The 24373-nt window shown below is 43.5% G+C and overlaps 1 long non-coding RNA gene across 2 annotated transcripts in view; it reads left to right on the forward strand.

Annotated features, from left to right (window-relative positions):
- The window catches only part of LOC118597477, a 221349-nt gene extending 201400 nt beyond the window's left edge, over window positions 1–19949 (forward strand). The window contains exons 4-6 of one of the 2 annotated variants that reach the window (XR_004946819.1): window positions 4141–4267; window positions 4483–4705; window positions 19729–19949. This is a non-coding gene — a long non-coding RNA (uncharacterized LOC118597477). Of the gene's footprint in view, window positions 1–4140; window positions 4268–4482; window positions 5632–19728 lie in introns of those variants that run through there. The other variant, XR_004946818.1, reaches the window with a different exon arrangement.
- The last annotated feature ends 4424 nt before the right edge of the window (window positions 19950–24373 follow it).

The raw sequence follows: 24373 nt of genomic DNA on the forward strand, positions 1-24373 counted from the left end.
TGAAACATAGTGATAGTTGTATATATTTATAGACCTTTAGATCGATTTGTCCAGTGAAGCTAGGTAGGTTGAAATTTGGAGCTACATCTTACTTGTCAGGAGACAGCACTCCTGACAAATGCATCCTGGCTGAAGGATGGAGTCTGCCTAGATCTGAGAGGGAAAGACTTCTGAGATTCCATCTGGGCTCTGCATTATGGCTTAGTGATGACCACAGTGCCCACAGGTGACACCTGGCTGTTCTGCTCCTTATGACTTCCTCCCTGCTTAAGCTTTTGAAAACACATTCCTTAAGTCGTGGTGGGGGTTGGGGCTTGGGGGTTCCTGGATCTCTGCTAAGGGTTTTTTTTTGTTTGTTTGTTTGTTTTTTTGGCTCTCAGCCACACAGCTTTATGCAATGTTCACTTCTCTGTTTCCCAAGTCAGAGTCCTCTGCCTGGCTTTCAGAGTCTCCATCATCCAGACCCTCCATCCCTTCTCCCAGCGCTCCATTATTTTCTTTCTGTTACAGCAACAAGAAGATGCTCACTCTGAACACATAGAATCAAACCTCTCTCCACTTCACGTATTCAGCACTCATGGCTTCTGCCTCTCACTCTCCAGTCTATGGCTATCCTTGAAATATGGCTTTCAGAGGATTCTCCCACAAAGCCCACTGTGATCCTGACCTCCTCTGTTCAGCCCCTACAGGGCCCACACTAAGCTCAGCTTTGACAGTCTTATTTTGTTGCGTTATACTTTATTCTTCCATGGTTACCTAACTTTCCTCCTGTTGAAGCCTTGACTCCCTAACTAGATCATACACTCCAGGAATGATCTCCAGTTTGCAATCTCTTACTATGCTATCTTAGCATTGGCAGACATTTGAGAAACAGAGTGGGTTCACTTGGTGGTGTGTAGAAAGGGAAACTGGAAGCAGTTATTCTAAGGGTCACATGTCCATCTCTTCTATTGTCCACCCCACTCTGCCTTCCACCTTCCAGGCCAGCTCTCTTTACTCCATGGCTGGCCCAGCTCAAATGTGATTTGGTACATACATATAGCACATAATGATTAAATCAAGGCAATTGGCCTTTCCAACCAAGCATCATTTGAGGAAAACAATTTATAAGTCAATGTGGGCCACAGAGAATTATAGCACTGTTTCCTCATTATCAAGTTGACTGGATTTGAATCACCCATGAGATACAACTCTAGGTGTATCTTTTAAAAGAATTTGGTTCTTGTTGTTAATTGTGTCGTCTGTCAATTAGAATCATGAATATAATGTATTCTTGTTACCCTTGCCTCCATCTTCTCTTATCTTCCACCCAACCTTGTGAAGTCTCCTCTTCCCTCCTGATAGGTTCTTTTCCCATGTTCATGTTTTTGTTGTTGTTGTCCTCATTGATTCCTCTTATGGCACCCCGAGTTTCATCTAGGACATTTGAATGACCACAGATATGGAATTACACAGTGCGCCTGCTATGTTACGAATAGGTACTCATTTGAAGACAGTAATTCCCTCTCCCTGAGAATCCATCAGTAGCCAGTAGTTTAGCAGGGAGGGGTGGACCTCATAAGACCCTCTCCCAACCATCAGTGGCTGTTGACAGATTTAGTCTTGGGCAGGCTCAGAGCAGGCAACCTCAGCTGCTGTGAGATCATGATTATAATGACTAGGCCATACCCAGAAAATGATCATTTGTGATCCTTCCCCCACCTATTAATGTTCTCGCTACCTTTCAGCCCTACCATATGGGGGGCCAAGCTTATAACCAATGAACCATTTCAATCCATAGTAATCCAGTTTGGGTGCTCTGGGTACCCTTGGTTCATATGAGAGACCTACATTTACCTGCCATTGACCCTGGCTTGCATTTTTCTCCTTCTATTTCCTAATGGTAGGTGCTAGGTGACCAAGTCTAGGTTTATGATGAACATCCTACACCCGTCCTGGGGACTGTGGGAGAGTCACTGGTGTGAACCCTGCAATGATGTGAATGAGTCATAACTCACAGGCACATTTAGTTTCATGAGTGTTGTCATATTGTTTTCCAGAATGACTGTACAGACTTACACTTCCATCAACCATGCTCGATGGTTTCTGTTTCCCTGTGGCCTCACCAGCACCTGGTATGATAAGATATGTGTATTTACCACAATGACCATGGCCGGGCACTTGTGCTAGACACTTTACTTGCCATAGAAAAATCTCTAGTAAAAAAGGAATATCAGGCAGGCAGACTATCTTCTATTAGAGAAGACAAATTCCAGAAATTTCTTATAGACTCCCACTAAGTCTTTGTTATTGTGTAGCTTGGGGCAGGTGTCCTCCTAGCCAGTCCCCATCAGAGATGATGGGATTGCTATGGCTGCTTGAAGCCTTGGTTTGCTAAATACTTCTTTTGAGCATATCCCCATCTATCTCTCTCCTCCCAACCCCCTCTCTCCCGTGAGACAGGGTTTCTCCGTGTAACAATTCTGGCTGTCCTGTAACTCACTTTTGTAGACCAGGCTGGCCTCAAACTCGCAGAGATCCACCTACCTCTGCCTCCCGAGTGCTGAGATTAAAAGCGTGCAGCACCACCACCAGGCCATCTCCGTCTATCTCGTCTGTCTTAAACCTGTACAGAACTGGGACTATTTTAATAAACAAGAGAGCAGAGATGAACTGGCTACTCAGCAACCAACAGTCTATATCAGGTTTTCACTTTGGCCAGTTTCTATAGTACACACTGCCTGATCTGTGCAAGCAATCTTCCCCGGATCTGTATGATTAACCATTTTCTGAGTTCAGAAGCGATGTGTTAACTACCACATGCCATTTCCCTGGGGAATAGATCTGTCCAGTTCATTTTAGAAACCTAATGTTCTTTAGAAAATTTTCATGCCAGGCAGACATCAGACCTGTTCCCGCTCCAGCTGTCTAAGCTGGGGTTTTTGCATGCTCCCAACGTAAGGGGGCAACAGAAAGTTTCAAGGAAGAGCATCACAACTCTGGCTCTATGCCATGACAGGTGGGGAGGAACACCTGTCAGGGGCTACTATCTCTATAGGTAGCTGCTTCCCCTTCTCACCCACCACATGGATGCTTTAGTAATCCTTGCATTTTCTCTCTGACCAAAGGCAGAAAACACTAATCTTTAAGTGATACCCAATTGTTAAAAATTTGTTGACTACTTGTTCTCTGCCAGGTGGCTTGGAGAGTGTTTCATTCCTATGGTCTTGTAGAAGTCTCCAGACAATTTTCCAAGATGCTGCCCATGTCATGGCCATAACATGGATACCAGTAAGAAACCCACTTCCAAGCTGGGGATCTGGTTCCATGGTAGAGTACTTGCTCCATATGCACAAGGCCCCGGGTTCAATGCCCAGGGCCCAGGTTAAAAAAGAATTTTATTCTTGGCATTTATTAGCAAGGTGGTGTTAAGCAAGTAACATCACTAAGATATCCCTTGGCATTATTTGCACAACCACAGATAATAGTGGTGTGTTTCAAATACTCAGTGATTTGATAATATACAGGACTTAGAATACACTCAAATATTAAACACTTTTTATAATCTTAACTTAAAAGATGGAAACTGGGAGGCTCAGAGGCATCAACTTACTAAACTTATCACAGAGGTCTAATTAACAGAGCCATAATTAAAGCCCAGAGTGTCTGATTCCAGAGCTGAGCTTTTAAGCATCTTACTGACTCTGGGCATCAGGGGTTAGAGTGTCCCAGGGAACAGTATTCTGACTTCCTCTGCAGGAAAATACATTCCTACTCAGCCATGCTTTTTACTCAGGAAATCTTTTGCAACTGACCACAAAAACAGTGCAATGCTTCCAAGACCTGGTCAACTTCTGGTGATCACCCAATACAGAGCCACACACCTAGCAGGTGACTTATGCCAGACACAGGAGCACTTATTAACCATCTCCTGTGCCAAGCTAAATTCTGTGAATAAAAGGCTACAAGGCCACAAGGATGCTGCTGGACCACAGACCCATTCTGAGTGTCAGGGAAGGCCCTGGTCCCTGTGACCAGCCCTCCTCACACAGTTCATAGCGCCTGACTGTCCAGAGCACCACGTGACTGTGCACACAGTTCAGCTTCCTCCGTCTTCTGGGATATGTGATGATAACAATAATCCTGTCTTATTTTTTTCAGATGAGAAGCATCTACTTAGAGATGCCAAGTAACTCAGCAGAAGTTGCACAGCTGCTAAATAGCAAAGACAGAAGTCTTCGGGCTGGAGGCAATTCTAGAAGACAGTTGAACCCTCCAGAGCTAGTGGGTAAGTAAGCACTTCCCAGAATGTGAAGTGCCCAGAGCTGGTAATGAGGTATGAGGGATTGGATGGCCAGTGTCTTTTCCTGGAACTCTCTTTGTAGACCAGAGTGGCCTTGAACTCACAGAGATCCACCTACCTCTGCCTTCCAAGCTCTGGGATTAAAGGTGTGCGCCACCACACCAGGATCCCTTTTTTAAAATTAGTTTTGTTTTTTGTAGGAGACTGATGGACTTACTACACAGGAGATAGATCCAGCCATGGCATTGTCTTGAAGAGAATGATACATTCTTTCCAGAAGACATAGAAGATTCCTGAAACTGGGAAATGTGCCTGGAAATGTGAAGAGAGAAGAGAGCTCTTTCCCTCCCCTGCCTGGGCATCTCCCACCATACTCAAAACTTTCAACTGGGGTCACGGCTGAGCTCTCCTCTTTCAATCCAGGTTTGATGGAAACGTTACTTTCAATTGAACTCACTTGTTGAACTGCCTCTGTCTTCGAAGGATTCCATTAGGACGGTTAATTATAGCTATTGCTACAAAGCATTATTTGCACTCAATTTCAGCTTTTAGGCAATTTAGTTCAAATGTTTTATATTTTACTCTTTGGAAGTGTATGTAACCATCATCCTCTTACACTACAGGCTTCCCATGAGATATTTTTAGAAATCCGAAGAAAAACAGCAATTTTGGTGGTGACCATATCTGGTCTAACCTTAAGTGCTGATAAAAAACAGCCAAAGACACAATGCTGTATAGATCAGGAAAGACACTCCCTTGTTTTGGGGGGTCAAGAAACTTCAAGTTGTCCTTTATATTACAGTATTTATTTGCAAACTAATTAAAACCAATGACAATGGGAATTCCTCCCCATTTGCAGAGATTTGTCCTTTTGCTAACTGTTGGCCATAATTACTGTGCTTTAAGATGGTGGCCATGCAAGAGTTTAGTGGGGACCCTATTTTGATATCTGCATTTCCCACGAAGTGGAAATTATTTTCTATTTGTTATTTGTGTATATATGAGGGTTATAAGTACTTGGATGTTATAGCACAGATGAAGTCAAAAGCCAGCATTCTGGAGTTGTTCATTCCTTCCACAGTGAGTTCTGGAATAGAGCTCAGGTCATTTTATGTCAAGCCTTTTTACCCTTTAAGCCATCTTTGGGCCAAAAGCACTTTTTTTGTATTCATAACTCTGCCCTCTTTTCTTCTTGTGCCAGCAGACATGTAGCCTAACTCATGCTTGCTAACCTACCCTCTCTCTCTCCAAAAGTTAAGCTCTCCACTTGTGGACCAGGACTGCACTCTCTCCCATCACATGCCTACCTCGTAAGAGCTGCTTGCATGATGAATTGACAGATGGGTGAATGAATGCTCAAAGTTCAACTTTTATTTTCTCTTTCTGAAAAAGTCAATATTTTATTACAGAAACATTGAATGAAAATGATTCATCTTTAAAAGTAAACAACCAACAAAAAATAAAACCCTAGAACTTCCCCAAGAAGGCTAAGATACTTCTAATGTGTCTTTGTTGATCTTCACCTCATCCTTCTCTTTGCATAGGGAATTGTCATCATCATTTTGGAGCACACTTTCTATATAGTGTTATCATGCTAAGTGGATATGCCACCTTTGATTTGAACCAAATGAATTTGTGTGTTTTGAGGTATGCATGCACATGTTTGCAGTACATAGAGAGACCAGATGCCAATCATGGACGCTGTTTCTCAAGCACTGTCTAGCTTGTTTTTTGTTTGTTTGGTTGGTTTGTGTGTACGTGTGTGTGTGTGTGTGTGTGTGTGTGTGTGTGTGTGTGTGTGTTTGTGTGTGGCACTTGCCAATTAGGCTGTGCCAGCTGACCAGGCAAGCCCCAGAGATCCTCCTGACTTGGCCACTTGGCACTGGGATTATAAGCATGTACCACACTCAGATTTTTTTACAGGAGTTCTGATGATCAAACTTAGCTTGTTACATTTGTAAGGCAAGTACTTTACCAACTGAGCTATCTCCTTAGTCCCTCAAATAATTATTTTTATCTATAGTTTTAGTTACTATATATCCAGATGCGCTTTTTTTTTTTTTCTTTTTGTAACCTGACCAGCTAGCCAGTATCTTTTAGTAGCCACACCACATTTCATCAAAATCAGCCAGCCACCTTGGGGATTATGCCAAAGAAGCAAACAGAATTATGCAAAATTCTGAGGCATGCCACAGCCAGAAAAAAAACAAAACAAAACAAAAAAAAATCACTTGTCTTAAGTCTAGGGCATTGTGCCCCAAGTATTCCATAAAAGTGGATGGTGAATGACTGACGTAGGATAATTTCCTCTCCCTGGACCATATATTTTCCTCTGCACAGTGGGCTCAGGGGGCCTTTGAATGTATTAGGCAGAATAATAGAACTTCCATAGTGCCACTGAGATTCATACGCAGAATATACCAGTAGCTGTTTCTCCATTATGTATTGAAATGGGGAAAGGCCCCCAGCCCAGCACTTCACTGAGACAATACCATAAACAGTCCAGTATAAGCTCAAAATTACCTCTGGATTTTACTCTTCTTTCTAAATACTTTGTCATCATTTATAAAGAATTTTTTATTTTGCTTTGGTCAAATATTGTATATTGAATTCTGATTATTCTAATCTCCACCATATTCTATATGCCTATACCCTTGTCAACCTCCTTCCTTCCTGTAACTCATTTCTCACATTCATGTCTTTTTGTTTTGTTTTGCGACTCACTGTGTTTAGCCAGGTTTGTCTGTGTGGCCACAAGTTTCCCACTATCCACTGGAGCCTAATGGAACCACTTGTGAGTACATGACTGAAGATAATGCCTGTCCTTCTCCTGGAATCTACCAGTATCTAATTGTTGAGCAGGATAGGATATGGTCCTTTGAGTCTCTCATCTGTCCATGATTGATTGATAATAGGCCCGGTTTTAATAAGGGACAGGGTAGACAACCACAGCTGCTATGCAGTCATGATTGCAATGGATTTGTCATGTCCAAACAATAGAATTGACAGCCCTTATTCCTGACCAATAGCATTCACAGCCCAGTTCCTTATTGTCTAGCTCTTACATTCTTTCCACTTCTTCTGTGACATTCCGTGAGCCTCCCAGAGTGATGCTATAACTCTCCTGAGCACTCAACCATCATGTATTGTCATCATGCTTGGAACCCAAGGATCTCTGTATTTATCACAGTTCATTGCAAAGAGAAGCTTCTCTGATTAAAGCCCGGTATTAACATTTGCCTATCATACAAATACAAAATCTAAATACAGATCTTTCTAAGTTCAAATATTTAGAAAGCAGCTTGACTCCATATCACTTTAATTGAACAGTTGTAATAAGGCTCCCCATATAACCTAAGACCCAAGCCAAACATTTTTGACTGAGTTTATAGTATCAGATATGGACCTTCTATGAAGCAGGTCTCAAATCAAGTAAGGGAGTAGTTGGTTATCGCTGTCATATTCATGCCGCTATTGCACTAGTGGGTGCATCTTACCTGGGAGATTGATCCTATAGTTCATAGGGTTCACAGTTGCATAAAAATGTTGATATGTTTTTCCCCAGTAGCTTGCATAGCACCTTTCAGTACTATCCAGCAGAAAAAAAAGTTTCTACCTCACTTCCAGCTTGGTTTATCTTTATCTCATAACTGGGGTGTGTGGTTGTCCTTAGCAACCAATGGCAATGGCAAGAGCTTTCTTAAGAACACATAGTGACAGATCTTGCATATGGCATTGGGTTTTTCATTTAGCAACCCATTGCTTTTAGAAGCAGCATTATCCAGCCATGTATGATATATTTTTTGAAAACCATATTTTTAATTAACTTACAAAGTGATAGGTTTCCATATAAAGACCACACTTATCCTAGTTAATTCTTACCTCTCCTGCCCTTTCATTTCTTCGTGCCCCAACCCTATCTCTGCTTGAACCTTTCTATCCTCTCTGTTCCCCGTGTTTACTTTCATACCACCTATACCCCACTAGTTTCCCTCCTTTAAGTCATGCTCCACCCTGATGGGGCCATGTTTTCCAGCCTCTGTAGTTATTCCAGTTTAAACCCACAAATGTAAAGATTCAAAGACAGGACCCATATATGAGATAGAACATGTACCTGGTATGGTGAAAGAGAAAATTGCTAAGGAAATACAAAAAGTTGAAAACCACACCCACTAGGAATAATTCACCTGGTGTTTCAAGTCTCCCTTCACCTGCTGATAGGTCATCGCATCTCTTGTGTCTATGACAAGACTTGAGAGACCAGCAAAGCTCAGGAAGTCTTATTTTACAAGAGAATCCTCAGGTTCTAGGCCCTTGTGACTCATGCCAAGCCTCCCAGGGAGCCACAGGAATGGCCCAGAAGAAGTTCTAAACCACTATGATTCATGGGTAGGCTTTTCTCTTCTGAGACCTGAGCCATACAGTATTCCCCAATTATGTAGCTCAGGACTGCAAGGGTACCAGCTCTTCTTTATATGCCTGAGGTGTGTTTGCCTTCCCATGTGGCAGGAAAACTCTGGCCCTTAGTTTGTACATGATGTGGTTGCATGGGAGAGGTCACAATAAATTGGTGTGAAAGATGCATAAGAGCTATAATCCAGCAGTATCTGAGGGTGTTGTGTGCCTCCACTCCCGAACACCCCTTTGTAACAGGAATCTTAAAGGTCTTATTAATAAAATCAAACCTGAGGCCAGGTATTGGGGTGAATGCTGGAAGGTCAGAGAAGCAGTACAAGCCACAGTTATCTCACCTTGCCAGTTCCTCAGCTGGTCTTGTTTCCTCAGATTGGATGCCTCTGAGTCCTCATCCAGAATGGCTCTCAGCTGAACTGCATTGTTCCAAAGCCTAAAAGCTTATCCAGCCAAATGCTTAACTAACTAAATGCTTAACTTCTCTAGTTCCTGGTCCTCACGCCTTAGATACCTTTCTCTTTCTGACCCCACTCCCTGGGATTAAAGGTTGGGTTTCTGGGATTAAAGGTGTGGGTCACCATGCTTAGCTGTTTCTAAAGTGGCCTTGAACTCAGAGATCCCCTAGCTCTGCCTCCCAAGTGCTGGGATTAAAGGCGTGCACCACCACCGCCCAACTTCTGTTATGGCTTACTCTTCCCATTTTCTAGCCACCATTTTTGGCTTTGTTCTAGTGGCTGTCTGTTCTCTGACCCCAGATATGTTTATTTCAGGGAACACACAATATTTCAGGGAACACAATACCCACCACACCCCTTTGCTTGTGTCTTCCATGGGTTGAGCTTGGGCTCTACCATTTCTCTTTATGGAGATGCTAAAACCACACAGCTAATCCTCTTCCCTTCTTTGCTTCCTACCAGCTGGGTCTACTGGTGAAATGGTGCTATGTGATAGACACTCTACCCATACTTTTCCCTTTTGATGGAAAAGGTATAATTTTTCTTGGTATGATGGTACACACTTGTCATTCCAGTACTTGGGAAGCTAAGGCAGGGAGACCAAGAATTCCAGACAAGCCTGGGTAATAGTGCAAAACCCTGTCTCAAAACAACAAAAACATAATTGTAGAGGTTTGGAATTCTAAATGATTATCTAGATGACACACTCACATAATGGGAGCAAAGGAAATGGAGATTTCATTGGCAAAGTGTACCTGACCAATTGATGATACGAATTAGTAAGTAAATTGTGGGGTTCTTGCTGTGGTTAATAGCTGACTTTCTTGACTACAAGTGTTGGAATCTCTTGTAGATCAAAGCAGATCAATCCAGGTTTCTCACCCCATATTTTATCTTCTCAGCCTTTACAGCACATATATTCAAAACTTATAAACTTTCAAAAGTGAGTCAACCTACTCTACAATTCATAGATCCTTGGTTGGAAAAACTTGATGTGGGGAAGATTCAGACATAAATCCCTTGGCCTCTTCAATTCAGCTTACAGAAACTCCCTTCTTCCAGGGGTTTCCCTGAGGAGCAAGGCTCAGGGTCCACATACTCCCCGGAGCCCTGGCTTGAGTTCTGATTAGAGCAGCTGTTCCAGTCCCCTACTGTGATTAGCATACCTCTCCATCAAAAATGCACCTACTGGGAAGACCTCAGTTTCTGAATAAACCACACTGGAAGGTCTTAAAGGCATGCTAGAGGCACATCTGGTGACATGCTGTGTCCCCAACAAACACCTGAACTTCAGGTGTGTTCTTTTTGGTTTCACATAAGCAGTTCTTTGCCATCTAGCTTCCGGCTGTGACTAAGTTCCCCCCACTTTTTTAAACTTGGAAAAGTATGAAGAAAAGGAGATAGGCCACCACACTAAACAATCAATGCCTGAGGCATGTGGGTGAACTGGTGCTGATGCCATAAGCGTGGGAGAGCTGCTTTTGTCCCACACCAGCTGCAACACTCAGGAGAGCAGGCCCTGCACCCTGCCTGGACAGCACAATAGAGCCAATCCTGTTGTCTGAAGTATGGGCGGGCCATCCCTGAAGTTGTGAGCATGGGAGAGCTGTCCCCATTACTCATCTGTACTTGTCAGCATGGTTGGGGGTGAGATGCTCCCCATCCCCCAGTCAATGCCTGAAGCAGGTGGGAGAGCAGGCTCTGAAGCCATAAGAGCAGGAGAGCTGTTCCTACCTCTCAGCAGCTGCAACACTCAGGAGAATGGCTCCTAGAGTAGAGCTGGCCCTGAAGGTGTAGGTGTGGGAGAACCAACCCTGAGGACATGAACGCAGGACTGGCCCTGCCCTTGCTTGTTGCTGCAAGGGATGAAACTAGTCAGGGTAATGCTGAAGAGCTCACCCTGCTGGTGAAGACAGTGGAGAGCTGGTGGGCTGACTAACACTGCAACTACCATGGCTCAGAACCAGGCTTAAGTGTTAGCCCACCTAGCATGCACCCCATCTGTGATCTGCTAGAGCAACGTGGGTGGGGTGGTGATGTTAGTCCTGTGGACCCAGGGCTACAGGATCTCCGTGACACAGGGTAGCAAAGGGATGTTCAGGAAGAGTCCCAGTGAGGCCCCAATGTCAAGGGTGTAGCAGAGACCAGGGGCCTCAAACTAGACCAAGGATTCTTTGTGATGAACACCTGCATGTAAAAATGTGTGGATAAAGGGGTTTACTACCTGACTTACTGTGTCACACTACACCTTCCATAATGAGGTTGATTTTTCCTCTTAAATTTTACTATATATTATTGGGGGGGAGGTGGATTGCAAGAGCAGAAGGCAGATGTGAAGGGACAGGGAAATGAATGGGATGGAGATGCATGATGTGAAAGACACAGAACACATTTTTTTAAATGTTGAAAAAAGATGGGGGTGGGAGTTGCTATTCTTCACTCTCCAGCTTCAGGTCTTTTCTCTGTTCATTATGTATCCCACACTTCCAAGGCACAGTCACATATTTGAGCAAGTATATTGGAAACAAATAGCATGTTTTCTATAATCTCCCAGTCCTTTTTAATATCAGAGCTATTCTGCAGCCCCTTGACACCCACATAGTTGTCATGGCAAGGCACCTTCCATTTCTTCCATCCACAGTTTTCTGCCAGCAATACCTGTGTTATTCCCTAACTTTTCAGTTGCATTTTGAAATTTCCTTTTCTCTAAGTCATAGTTCACAAAAAAACTGGAACTTCCTTTTTCCTTCCTATATTTAAATTTTTCCTTCTAGCATGCTCTGTATCCAAAAACAATGACAGAAGTAGAACCACTGTATTAAAGGATATAGATATTGCCAAACTGTGTGTGTATTTGTGTTTAATAGACTTTTTTTTCCTGAGTAGGTATGGATTTATCAAGAAATCCACTGAGTTCCCCTGTTTCCTTTTCCCTCACACTATTTTACTACTAGTATCTTGCATTACTGTGGTATGTTAGAATTTATATGGCAATATTGACACCTTAGGAGTGACCAAAGTTCATTACATTGCAAGTAACTACTGGTGTCCTATGGGCCTGTGGAGCTTGATTAATATGTAGCATTACAAATCTACCATCTCTGGCTTGTAAGGAAAATTTACTGCTTCCACTGGCTTAGAAATTCCCTGTACTCCAGGTATTCATCCCTCCTCCCCCTCCCGCCCTCCTCTCCAGCCTTTTTTGAGACAATGTTTCCCTATGTAGTCCTGGCTGTCTTGGAATTCATTCTGTAGACCAGGCTGGCCTGGGACTCAGAGATCTGCCTGCTTCTGCCTCCCAAATACTGGGATTAGAGGTGTGCACCACCATATCTGGCATCCCTTTTCTTAACTTTTAGCAAGCACTGGTCCTTTTACGATCTCTACAGTTTTACAGTGTGGGCGCCATTACAAGATGGTACCAGGCAATCAGCCAACAACGCGTGTTGTTTACTATCTCCTGCTCTGCGGTATACACGTAATCAGCCTAGCAACAAGGACTAGCCAATCCCGAACAGCCCGGTGGCGCCTTACCTTACACAGCCAATCACAGCACGACCCGTGGTCTTGAGTAGCATATAAGCAGCAGCAATTCCTCGCCTGGGGGCCCTGTGCCTCAGCTGTCCCCTCAACGGAGTGCCTCAATAAAGCGTGATAGACGAAGAATCCTCGTGTTGCGCATCTTCCTTAGGCGGGCGCGGGCCGTGGGACGGCGGGCAACATTACAGCATTGAGAACATCACATGTGGGAGCCACAAGAGGCAGCCTTTTTATAGCTGCTTTTTGTATATGACTCAAGTGTTGATTGATATTTTCTAGTCTAGAGCCTGAATTGACCCATCCTGTCTGCCTTCAAATTTGTGCATCAAGGAATGAAGCTACTCTAAACACCTATGTAGATGAAAGCTTTCAGCTCACTTGTGGAGATACTAAGGAGGACAGTTTCTGAATCTTAGGTAAGATGATGTTTAGTTTGAAGGTTACTGCCAGACTCTCTTCCAAAGTGCTGTACCATCTCCACTAGCAATGAGTTGAGAGCCTTGATGGCACAGACTGGAGAGGACACTCAGCAGCATAGCAGTTATCTAGCATTCTTGCAGCCCTAGGTTTAAGCCTAGAAGCAAATCAACAAAATTTCACTAAGTCTGATGGTGAAGCCCTGTAATCCCATCTGCTTGAGTGGCTGAGGCAGCAGGATCACGGTTTCAAGTCTGTCTTGGGTACAGGAAACTCCAGTAGCTCCAGGTCTCTGCTAACGTTTGGTGGTGCTGATGTTCTAGATTTGGGCTATATTAATAGGTGCGTAGTGGCATCTCCATATTGTTTTAGTTTGTGTTTCCTTGGCAGCAGATAATGTAGAGCATCTTTTTTTTTTTAAACTTATAAAAGAAAACCTTTAATTTGGGACTTACAGTTTCAGAGGTTTGGAGTTCATGGCTATCATGACAGGGACCACAGCAGCAGACAGGAATGGTGCTGGAGCAGCAGCTGAGAGCTTACATCTTGGTTGAAATAAAAATATAATTCAGAGATGGCTTCTGGGTTTGCTAGAGAGTATCATGGCTTGGAAGGGAAGAGTGCCAACAAGAGATGCAATGTGCTAGGATGTTGGGATGCATATCTTCAAGTCTGGGGTTTTGTTTCCTTCATCAAATGATGCTTTACTTTTTTTTTTTTTTTTTTTTTTTTTTTTTTTTTTTTTTTTTTTTTTTTTTTTTTTTTTTTTGAGATAGGGTTTCTCTGTGTAGCTTTGTACCTTTCCTGAAACTCACTTGGTAGCCCAGGCTGGCCTCGAACTCACAGAGATCTACCTGCCTCTGCCTCCTCAGTGCCAGGATTAAAGGCGTGCGCCAACACCGCCCAGCCAATGTAGAGCATCTTTTCATGTTTATTTTATATGCCTTCCACATATCATCAGTGAAGTGTCTGCTCAGATCTTTTTTTTGACTAGTTTAGGTGCTCATTTTCTTGTTCCTAAGTTTTGTATTTTGTTTTGTTTTGTTTTGTTTCAATTTAGGTGTTCATTTTCTTTTTCCTAAGTTTGAAGAAGGCCTTTCTTCTACATTAAAAAATACCATTTTTTTTTACATTTCACTAATTGTGTGTGTGTGTGTGTGCAAGCCATGGCATGTAAATAGTTGCAGAAATTGGTTCTTTCCTTGCACTCCATGGCTTTCTGGGTTCAAACTTAGTCATCAGGCATAGAGGCAAGCAACTTTATCTACTGAGCCATCTTGCTGGCCCTTTACACTTTAATGTGCATTTTTAGTTTTAATATAAGCATACTTTGAAATAAGCATAGCAATATGTGGATTTAGGGGGTATATTTTTATTTTTGATGCATATATGGGGTACCTGGAGGTGCAGCAGCCATGTTAAACCCATGAAGGGATAAGCCATGAAACCAGCATGGGACAACTGAGGAGACAGAAGGAACCTGGATCCTTGACTGAATTGTTGGTGGAATATTCCATCATCCTAGGGCTGAGACTACCTTCAGATTGGCGACACCATTTCTGATTGCTTAAGTTGCTTAAAATTGGGCTGTCTCAGCTGTCTAGTAGTGGCAGATGACTTTAAACTCAACACTTGGAAGGCAGAGGCAGGTGGATATCTGTGCGTTTGAAGCCAGCCGGGTTTACAGAGTGAGTTCCAGGGCAGACAAGGCTACACAGAGAAAGCCTGTCTCAAAAAAAACAAACAGCAAAAAACAAGCACAAAGAAAATCAAACAAAGCTAGGCTATCTCCTACTTGCAGCTGAAAGCATCTCTCATACAAATTCACATTATCTGCACAGTGAGGGGGCAGCCAGAGCTCCTGACTTTCACCATAGAGTCCTCTATGTGACCTTGGAGAAGTCTCTTAGCTTCTCCATGAATTCTTTGCTCATCCTGTGTAATGCTTAATAAATGTAAACTGAACCTTGAATGAGGGACAATGGTACTATTATTTAAGTCATGATTATCAATCTCATTAAATGACTAAATACTTATAAGAAGGTTGGAACAGTGACTGACACACAGTAAGTGGCTGTGGAAGAGCTGGCCAAATGGAATGGAAAAAAAAAAAAGCAATCGTGGTTGCAGGCTTTGTTTTGCACCTTGATCCATCATCAAGGCTCTCTGGTCTATAAGCAGAACCTCAACCCCATTCACTACTGAGGCTCACGGAGCATGACATGTCCCCCAAACTCTGTCTCAAAACACCCACACTAGTAGTTTCCTTTTGACACAAAAGACTCCTTTACTGTCTTGTAAGAAAGAAGGGGCTGTGACCACCAAGTCATGTCACTCGATGACCAAAATAACCAAACTTGCTCATGCAAATGGACTCAAGTCTCTCCTGGCAGCCCTTCTGGAAGGCTCTAGAATTTTTGAAAACTCCTTTTTGAAATGGTCTTTCCATCTAGTGGCCTTTTTTCATCCCCTCCCATCTGAGATTTCTTGTCAGAGGTAGAGCAATGGAGGGTCATTAGTGTCTGGGTTCTCTGCCCTTGCTCTCATGGAGGACCAAGCTGCTGGTCATGTGTGAAGGAACTGATGGGACCTGGGATGTCACTTTCTGTTACCCCAATGGCCAAACTCTAGAGAGGTCACTTGAAGTTGAACAGTGACTAGGCTTTATTTTAAAACAGTTCTTGATTGTGGGGTTAAAGAATCAAATAGTAGGTGTGCGCACTAAAAGTCTTTTGGAAAGTGCCTGCAGAATGTGCCCTTCCCACTTGCTCCTTATCCTTTCTGTCAGAATCACCTCAGAAAAGGGGGTCCCCATCTTTGAACAGTCTCCTTCCTACCCAGCCTTCCAGTTTCTGTCTGACCTACCTTCCTTCTTCAGCAGCCAGGGTCCTTTAAAAATGAGTACTAAGACATGGGCCCCATCTAGTCACAAGCACCCTCTGGAATCCCATCTCACTTAGACTAAATTCTGAAGATCCCCTCTAAATGTACACAGTCCTTCCTGAATAGCTAATGGCTTCTCCTTTTGCCATTTTCCTGCTTGTTCAGATCACTCTTCTCCTAGACATCTTATGTCACAGACTCCCTGAGTACACTCTGCCTTTCATTTAGCAGTTTGCTTTTCTAGAACATTCTTTCCTGCATATCCACCCCGCCAACTTTTCCCCAAATTCCTGACTAAAAACATTACAAGCATTACTAAATGACTGGTGTTTTAAAACACAAAGCTCTGCAATAATATGTACTCAGCAATGAAATGAGTATATCACTGTAATTCTTCCTCCTGTGCACTGGGCAACTGAGCGAATGATGTTCAGTGTTAAGCACATCAAATTTCTCTTCTGTGTTAGGAATACTCATGTAGATGTTACCATTGATTGGTGTGAAAGCAAATTTTGTTCAAATGCAACATGCTTTGCAGAGGCTGCTATATTTCTTCAAACCTAGATGCCATCTACTGTATAACTCACCATTAATGTGTGTGTACCATGAAAGAAACAAGTATTTCCAGTGAAACTACAGCATGCCTCTGAATGTAGGCTATACATCATTTGAAAAGACATGTGTCTGAAGATTTCTGACTTGAAGGTTGATGAGCACAAAGACAAGGCTGAACCCAGATGCAAAATAAGATCCTGAAGACTCAAGTTTATGAGAAACAGAGAGCTCAGAGAAAATATACCTTTGTATCTGAGTCTGTAATCTGTTGTCCCATTTCACACAGTGAAACACAGAGGTATAATACTGCTCTGTGGTCTGGGACAGAAAGTGATTTCCCTGGACCACTGGCAACTGGAAAAGGTCAAATGACATTGTTTTGTGGCTTCTCAGCACCACTGTGCTCTATGATGAAGTCAGATCCCTTAACCAGGTTGTGTTGATGAGCTGTTGTTAGCAAGAACGTGTCTGTGGCAATAGTGATCAGTCAAGCCCCATTTCCTCTTGGTTCTTGTGACATTGCTTTTTTATGACATGAACTGGCATTTCCTTGAGAGATACCAACAAAGATGACAGAGGAGACTCTGGTCACATCTAATGGAACAGAGACATTATCATCAGAATCATAGATGCTCAGTGCAGCACACCAGTTAGCCCAGTTGCAAGGGTCAGTATTACGCTGACTGATGCAAAAATTTATCCTCTTTCCCTAGTCACACTGCTTAATTATGGGAATTTACTTCATCGGACAACAGAGTTTTCCCCACATGCTACTGAGCATGCTTGCCAAGACTAGGCAGGAAAGTTCTTCAGCAACTGCTTCAATCCAAGTCTCTCCCTGTTACAGCTGTGTGGGCAGACAAGCCTAAACAGTTCTCCATTTAACATCTCCTCATGACCAACAATGTAGGCTTGCCACCGATACTGGCAAAATAGGAAAGCCTTAAAGGCTCAGCTCAGACAGGACATTCTAGATCGTTGTTCCAGCACAGTGGCCATTGGCATTAACTCTCTGAAGCAGTGTGCATGGTGGCTTCTATTGGTCATTCCCAACCTCCCTGAAGTCTTTGGGCTTCTGGTGTTCGACTGGATATCAGCCCATCTCCACAACTTTTGGCTTGAATGCCTGGGCATATTTCTCTCCTTTTCTAGATTACAAAATGAAATAACCCCAGTATCTACCTTTTCCCCAGAATGTCATAATGACGTGTGTGTTTGGATTGCCTGTTGGATTCTGGGTGATATTATGCGAAAAGCACTTGCCAAGTGTCCTCACCAACTACCTCCTGTAGCCTGTGGTCTTCATCACAGCCCTCTTCATGACTCATCAAACAGTTTTACGGATGAGGAAACGTGTAGAGGTTCTTGCCCATAACCCCATGGCTAGGATATGTCAAAACTGGTCTGTTATCTGACTTCTTTAAACAGACTTTAGTGTCCATGAGCTGGATGCTAAGCAAGCTTTTTGTCTGATTCTTCTAGTGCAGGAATTTTCTTCTTTAACTCCATATAATAACTGCATTTACTTATAAGGTACAGGGTGATGATTTGGGATCTATGTTCATTGTGAATTATCAACTCTGGGCATCATCCATCACTTCAGATGTGTCATTTCTCAGTAATGAGAACATTCCAAATCCTGTCTTTCCGCTTTGTGGAACTACAGTGGAATGCTGTGAACTGTGAACTCACTTCTGTGTCATAGTGTGCCAAAACTTGTAACTTGTTCCTCCTGATAGACAACAGGTACATGGACACTATGGAACACCTCAACCACATAAACTCTTGCCATTTGTGACAACATGGATGAAGATGGAGGTCAAAATATTAAGTGAAATTAGCCAGACACAGCAAGATAAAAATTCTGTGGACTCACATATAGGAAAATAGTGGCTACTAGAGGTTGGGGAGGGTAGAGAATAGAGAAGGAAGAGACAAGATTGGCTAATGGGTTCAGGAGTGTTATACATTTTCTATTTGTTCTTATCTATATAACTCTTCATTCATGGGGGAAATGATCATGCTGCCATCATTATGTTAGTAGATATTTGTTTATATATTTCACATGTCTGTTCGTACTATCTGCCTCCTTTTTAGGGTTCTTAAGAGTGACAGGTCCTTGTCACTACAAATTGCCCATTTATATAATGAGCCAAACCAAGATCAAATCATCTGCCTTGAATAGCTCAAGGAGACTTTTAAGTCCAAATTCTTGTTCCTTTCATTTTCCAAACCAAGGAGTATTGTGGATGTGGTTGCCTTTACCTGGAGCAGCTTGGCTCACAAAATCTCTGGGTAACCTTGTTGCTACTTTCATGGATGCACTCCAGCACAGAAGACAGGAAAGTAACCTTCCTAGTCATCACTTTGGCCTTTAGGGTCACATTCAGGTGAGCAGTATCAGACTCAGCATCACATCAAGCCTCATCCTTTACTGGGTACTGTAGTGAAAGTTGATGCTCTTCACCATGAAGAGTAGAGTAGAATCTGCTATGACAGGTGTCTGAGATCTTTTCACCCAGGTACGAATCTGGTAAAATCCTGGGAGATTGATTCATTGCCTCTGACTGACAGTGGGTGACATATTCAAGACTTCAGCCATGTCCTTCACCTTCAAAAGCTACCGTCATGACTGTCGTGCAAAGATATATCAGGGCAGGGATCAGAAGGTGGAGTTACCCATATTCAAGGTCTACTTTGTGCCAAGCACTGAGCGGGATTCTCTATTTACAGATAACTGGGAATTGTATGAGTTATTTTTCATCAGTCTGCTAAATTCCTAAGAGAACTTCATTTTAGATGGAAAGACTCTGGCTATGGCTTTGCAGGTGTCAGTCCACAGTTGTCTGGCTCTGCTGTCATGGTCTGGCATTGCAGCGCAGCCTCACAGTAGCAATGGTATATGGTAGAGTGAAATTGCTCACCCCATGATGCCCAGGAAATAGAAAGAGAATGTCTGTAATAACTGACTTATTTCCCTCTGTGCTCCATCAGGACTCCCAGCCCATGGGATGGTGCCTCTCCAGAATCAATGGTCTCTAGAAAAGAGACTCACAAACAAACACAGTGGTGTGCCTTATTAACCTTCCTAGGCATCTTAATCCAATCAAGTTATGATCTAGATGAATCCTTTGAGGATGGTATATAGATGTCCTATTGCTAACTTCTTATGTATTTTCACAGAATGGAGAAGCCACTGTGCTCGGATTTGGCTCTTTTGGAGTTACTGCCGATGAACCGAATAGCTCAGCGTGTGGGACGCCGTACTGAATGTTGCATGTGCACTTGAAAGAATGTTTCCTCTGCAATTTGGGGTGGAGTGTTCCATAACTATCCATCATGAGAGGCTGGGTACTGCATTGAGGAAGAATTTGCTGGTGAAGGAATGTTTTTGTGTTCTTTTATTGCTGTGATACTCAAATAAACTCACACCAGGAAGTAGAGCTGTTGATCTCTCTCTCTCTCTCGATCTCTCTCTCTCTCTCTCTCTCTCTCTCTCTCTCTCTCTCTCTCTCTCTCTCTCTCGGTATGAGTGTGGGTACACCATCAGTTTCTTAGAATGTCATTTTCCACAATTTGACCACAGGAGGAGAGAAGGACAACATCCAAGTAGGTGAAAAGCCATGGCCAGGAGGCAGCCTTTGTGCCAACGTGTCCTCTCTGTGACCCAAATAAGAAGAAAATGCCAGGAACTCTAACGGATAGCCGAAGCCAAGAGAAAGCAGCTAGGTATTTACTCCAGGAAATATTTCCACAGAAATGAGGAAAGATGCTATGTTTTTTACTTCCCCCAATTCGTTCACATGACCTTTATCCAAGGTCTGCTGTCTTCTTAACTTCTATAGATGTTGTCCCAGATTGCCAGGAACTGGTAGCTCACATGTGATGGACATTTATTTCTCACAATTCTAATTATTGTGCCCCTCAGTCCTGTAGCTGAAGGGTTAAGGGGTGTCTTTTGTGAAACTGCATACCACAAGGGCTTCAACTTCATGTTTTAATTACCTGTGGTAGTTTGAGTGAGAAATGCCACAACCACCCCCCACCCCGGAGCTTGTGCAGGAGACTCTAGATACTTTCACACACAATTATGTAGAATAAGGTGAAAAACCCAGAAGGGCCAAAATGCTGGAACAGGAGGCAGAAATGAAGGATTGAGCGTGTATGCCAATGAGACATGGGGTGGGGGGTATTGCTAGGCTTCAAACTTTAAGGGAGGTTTCACCAAATGGAGAGTACTACCCAGGGCTAGGGTGGTTCTTCCCAGGAGCCAAGGGGAATCATGAGGTCCTAGTTAGACTCATCCTACAATCTTGGAGGCATCAGCACCTGTGAGCCTGAGATCACACACACGTTACACAGGAACTACAGGCAGCGATAGGATGCTGCTTAGGTATGGACAGCTGTATCCCCATTTGCAATGCCAGCCTAGGACCTGGGGTCCTCACTTTACCACTGAGGTGAGGATCCTGAGCATCACATTTATACTCTGTGTGTATGTGTTTATTGTGCCACGCCCAAGAACCCACATGTGGCAGTCACAGAAGCTGCCTAGATCAGTGGTTCTCAGCCTATGGGTTTCGACCCATTTGGGGGTTGAACGATCAGAGTCAGGCTGTCAATCTCAAAAACCATTTCTTTGTCCTTGGGAACAGTGAAAACCTGGCTATTTGTGATGTGTTGTCTCTCCTACTTATCCTACTTTGCTACAGAATGCTGTAAATTGTTTTTCCTGTCTACCCACACTTTCTGATGGTTAAAGAAATTCATACAAGCCTCTGAGCACATTTGCCTGACACATTAATACACTGTGCTATTGGCTACTGAGATTATTATTAGCCCAGCAGGGCAGGGAGGAGTATTGGGGGGTCCCTGGGGTGTGATCACTCCTGTTTACTCTTTGGACGGTGCTTGTCTGGCCAGGGATCATGAGTTTGTTTTTCTGGTACGGAGGTTGCCCTGGTGTTCTGGAGTGACCCCACAGGGCTGACTGAGCTCATTATCCAAAGCTGTGTGCTGGGTCCTGTCCAGCTCCATCCAGCCCCACCCCCTTGCCTGCTAATCCTGTGTGCCCACAATCCACAGGACTGTCACTAGCTAGCATTGTTTTCACTCTGGAAAAGCATGACCTTTATTCTGCACCACGTCCAAATCTCCTGGCAAAGTCCTTCCTCCTGATACACCTTTTCTTTCCTCTTCTGGGGAGGCAAGAGGGCTTCAGTGCCTCCAAGGCAATTGTTTGGCCTTCCCCACTTTCTCTTTTCTACAAACTCTGCTCTCTGGTGTGCTTTTCCAACATGAGTCAGATGCTAAAGGACATGGGGGTGTTGAGGAAAAGAGTGGTGGCGTTACCCAGCCAGACTTTATCCTCACTGTGTTCTCCACATGGAGAGCAAGAAAATTCCTGGAAACGGGCTCATACTTAAGGTTACTAACCAGGGTCATGCCTACAACACACTGATTACATGGTAATATATGTTTACAGCACACATCGTGACTGCACTGCTTGCTTTTTATCAACTTGACATTAACTGAGACGCCTGGGAAGAGGGAATCTCAGTTGAAAAATTGCCTCCACCAGGTTGGCCTGTGTGTGAGGCATTTTCATGATTGCTAATTGGTGGGGGAGGGCTTAGCCTTCTGTGGGTGGTGCCATTCCTGGGTAGGTGGTCTTGGCTTGTATAAGAAAGGAAGTTGAACATGAGCCTGGGAGCAAGCCAGTAAGCAGGTTTCCTCCATAGTCCCTGTCTCTGCTTCTGCTGCTCTGACTTCCCCCCAAAAGGACTGTGATACAAACATGTAAGCTAAAAACTCCTTCTTTCCTCCTTGTTCCTGTTGGTCATGGTGTTTAGCACAGCAATAGAAAAAAAAAAAAAATCCTCTGATAATGGCATGCAAAAGCCCACTGTGCAACTGTGAGGATTCAATATCCTTTTACCCACAGAGAAAGCTTAGCATAGTACCTGGAACATTGCAGGTTTCCAGCATACGCTACCTGTTGTTATTTGCATGGAGCCTTAGTGGCTTCTAGGACTCAGTTGCCCTGTTTACATGCTGTCTGTATAATATAAGCATTGTGTCCAGAGCTCCTGTGACTCAATTTGAGTAGTTACAACCATGATGACTAGTCCACAACCCCAAAACATGTCCTGCCTGGCTAGGTCTTGTAGTGGAACACAGAACAGGGGCATGGCTGTCCACTGTATGTGGCACAGTGTGTGTAAAGCTCCTAGAACGCATTCCCCTGCCCCACCCGGACTCTTCTCCACTCTCTTCCTACTAGAAGTCCCTTTCACAAGTCTAAGCCACCTAAAAATGTGCAAAGGCCAAGCCTTCAACTAGGGCTATGTCCGTCAGCTTCATTATCTTCAGCTAAGTAACTCAATGGGTTTTCTGACCCTCCTGCTCTGGATATCAGTGTCATCCATACAAGAGACAGGCTTTCTCTGGAGAGCAGCTTCTTCTGGGCTACTCTCAGGTTGGAGGCGTCCTTTACCTCTTTCTTGATGGGCAAATCATGGGCCCAGGCTGCTCAAGAACAGCCTGCAGTAGAAGGCCACTTACTCTGGCTAGAGGTAGGGACGTAGTCTATCACACTGGAATTGAGGATCTTGATTCTGCTCCGAGAAGTGGCACGGAGTTCTAAGATCTCAGGCTTGGGGTCTTCTCAGGAACCTCTCCTCTGTCCTCGTGAGCCCTGGTGTATTTCCTACCAGCATCTTTGTTTCTCATATGGAGTATGGGTGACACATTTCCTGGTGAGAGGTGAGTAGAATCTCTGCTTGTGTTCAACCTGTTGAATCCCAGAGCCTAGACTAGGGCCTGGACTGTGATGATTGATTGGCAAACACTTGATTTGGAAGAAATACTAAAGTCTGTAGAATTCCTGGAACAGTTGTCTTGAATAGTTGCCTGAGCCTGTTCTAAACCAGAATCTGACCAATTACAACTTCTCCACCTGTGGTCACCATTAAAGTTTTATTGGAACATGGCTATGTCCACCTTTTATATGATGTCATTGGGTTGTTTTGCTCCCGTATTAAACCTGGGAGAGTTTAATCGACATAGGAGAGATGTGGCCACAAAGTCTAAAATAAAGACTGTTTGGCACAAAACTCTGGCTTCTGTTCCGAATAAAGTGATTGTGGATTTTTGTTTTCCCATTTGCAGGTGTTTAGGGCAATTATAGGTTGGAAACCAGCAGTGAGCTGGCCACCTTGAGGTGCATATACTTTATGTCTTCTCTGCCATATTTAGAGTTTTTGCCGCCACTTTGTTTTGCCCCTTTAGTTCTGACTTGAGCAGACCAATTTCTGTGCCCCCTGCTTGCCAGTGGAAGGTGTTACTTTCATTTATGTGTAAAAAGAAACTAAACCCATCTGTTAGCACCTGGCTTTTTCTTTAGGGACAGAGCCTATGTCCTACAATATAGGTTTAGGATCAGGGAACCACACTGGACATGGACACCTTCAGTATAGGCTACTTTGTAGATTCAAAGACTGAGATGCTGCCAGGCACAGGATAGAGTCCATGAGAGGATAGAGAGTGTATCACTTGCTGCTCTTTCCTAGCATTCCAAATGGCACAATCTTAGATATCTTGTTTTTCTTGGATTCAATTCACCAAGATGTAAAATGGTCATAATGATGCCTATCAAGCCAGTTGTCATTGAGGCTGAGGCATGACGTGTCTATTATCCAAATCACAATAGAGTTGTTAAATATTCCTATCATCTTTATTAGTGTTTAGGTATGTGCGGTCACTCTTTCTAATGGTCAGCAGCCATTCCTGAGAGTTTGTTGGGTGGGACATTGTTTTCTGGTCTTGT

This window comes from Onychomys torridus, chromosome 16, assembly GCF_903995425.1.
Source record: "Onychomys torridus chromosome 16, mOncTor1.1, whole genome shotgun sequence".
NCBI classification, from domain to species: Eukaryota; Metazoa; Chordata; class Mammalia; order Rodentia; family Cricetidae; genus Onychomys; species Onychomys torridus.